The following is a 2,638-nucleotide window of genomic DNA, read 5'->3' on the forward strand; positions in this document are numbered from 1 at the left end:
TCATTTTGTGTAGCACTGTCTTCTGACCTTTGTTGTAGATCTTTCCTGTAGTTATACCCTTCGCACGTACTGAAGTTCAGGTGGAGCTCTACAAAGTTAGGACTTAACCAGCTGCGTTTGGCTTGGGTCTGGCTGCTGTGCTCAATCCTTTCCGCTGCTGTCCTTAAGGGTGAACCTGTTGTGCCCCTGTGGCGAGATGTTCTGCTCCTGGACTAGCTGGTTGGATCTATTCTCTACACTCTCCACTGCAGAGGTTGCAGCTGCAGGATTACACCTCAGGCGTGTATGCCAGGCCTGAGCTGTGCCTGGGCTAGGACTGGGTCTGGGGGCTCCCAGAACTCGGCAGAAAAACCAGTGTAGCTCTCTCTTAAAGAAAATCCATTGGAGTAAAGAAATTAGATATTTAAACTAAATTTCAGGTGTTAAAATTGGAACAGATTTGGCCTGTCCTAAAGACTGCTGTCTTTAGTAGTAGGATATACCTGTCTTTATTTGTACATCTCCTAAACTTTTGTAACTTCCACACATATTTTTGGCCTACCTCTTTGATTTGCTACCTTGAATTTCTGCTCTGGTATGAGACTTTTGGGCCCAATGTCTTACAATGTCACTCCTCTTTCTAGTTTTAAAGTTCTAGTAAAAAGATAAATCCACTATGCCCTATACATATCTTTTTTAAAATTATTTTATTTTTTTCCTGTACCTATCTTTTTGATGTCTTAAATAGTTTCAGCAAATATCTACTGGTCGATTTTCCTTGTAAACAGTCCAATACACACGACTGGCAATTAGGCATGATCTGGAATGGCAAAATATACAGTTTAGCTTTTAATGGAATGAATTATAGGTTTTTGAGTCAATAGCACACGATGGTAATGTTCAATCCCAGAACTGAGAGTGATCCACAGGAAGAGTGTACAGAAGGACAAAAGAAGAGGCTTAGTATAATGGAATGAAGAAATAGTAATTATTAGTTGGTGAGATAGCTTGGCTGCATAAGCACCTACCTGAAAAATGTAACGTCCTGAGTTTGATCCTGGGTATTGCATGCTGTGACAGTCCAAGAAGATCAAGTATGCCATGTTGGCCCTTAAACTGGATGTGATGGCACATGCCTATAATACCAATGCTGGGGAGGCTGAGCCAGGAGGATCACTACAAATCTAAACTATGTAGTGGGACCCTGTATTGAAAGAATAAAAATTAGAAAATTAAAAAAAAACATTAACTTTTAAAGGCTGAGTAATGAATGGTGAGCTCTAATAATACTGGAAAAGAATGACCATAGAGAGATAGACAAGATTGAAACTATAGAAATTACAGACATTTAGAAGTAGAGGAATAATAATCTTTTAATCAGGAGATAGGCAAGTGTGAGAAATGCTGTCAACAAGTCAAACAAGGTGAGCACCTAGAAACCATCACTCTTACTGTTGAAAATGTAGATGACAGAGAAGGAACAGGTTTAATTTAGTCAGAGGTATGTAAACCATAAAATGTGAGTATGTCTGACAGTTTTGTGCCATCTGGATGTGAACAGTAAGTGAAAGATATATAGTAACTAGACTAGAACGTTTTTCTTTTGATGCTCTAAAAAATCTGATGGGTGAGAAATTGACAAATATTCCCATTATAGGGATAAAACTCAGAATTTTTAAAAACTTTCCCACAGATAAATATTTAGTAAATACTAGGGGTAAAATTCGAAACTAAGTCCTCTGTGTATGGACCTTTCTTCTGCAGTCCTACTGTTAGTTATACTAAGCTGGAAACTTCTTGAAGAGAAAGTTCAAAGGTCATTATAACAACAATAATGACATTTTTTTGTTTCTTCCCCTAGATTATTAGATGAACAATGTGTGGTCTACAGTTCAAAAACTGCTACCTACTTTCTGTAATTATGTAAATATTGCTCATATGTCAAAATCAGAGAACAAAATTCTAGTCACTGTTAACTTGGTAGTGTACATAGAATGTCTACATTTCCTTGTGTATTGGTCAGCAACAAGATGCATTGTTACTTGAGATGAATATTGGTCATATCTCAAATAAATATTTACCCTATAGTTCAATATATTGAGTGGCTGTTTTCAACACAAATCAATATTTGCTTAGTATTTGCAACTTGCTTCTCATCAGTGGTGCTTCCAAGACTTCCCTGTAGCTCCAATGAAGTCTGGATGTTTGTACAATTCAAGATTCCTACATTTTCTTTATTGTGCACAAATAAGCATTAGAGCTTAATAATGTCATTGTTTCTAGCACTTACACAAACAGTTCCTGAATTTTTCAGAAGCCCGAGTGAAGAAATAAAACAAAACCAAAAGCTATTCCCAGAAGTTGTGAGTAGATAATTTTCCTTAGGACAACCAGTATCTTAGATATTTTACTTGTTACTGAGATCAAATACCCAACATGTACAAGTTAAAGGAAGAACGGTTTATTGTGCCACACATTTTATTAAAGTTTCAGTGCATAGTTGACTCACTATGACAGAGTGACATGGCAGTAGGAGAAAAGGTCAATGGTTCTGCAGGCAGTAAGCAGTGAAGCAGCAGACAAAAAAGCAAGTCTTACTTCTCCTTTTATCTCATCCAGGCTGTAATTCTTTTGAATTTTGCCACCCACTTCCAAGGTG

This window comes from Octodon degus, unplaced genomic scaffold, assembly GCF_000260255.1.
Source record: "Octodon degus isolate 3935 unplaced genomic scaffold, OctDeg1.0 scaffold00198, whole genome shotgun sequence".
Taxonomy (NCBI): Eukaryota; Metazoa; Chordata; class Mammalia; order Rodentia; family Octodontidae; genus Octodon; species Octodon degus.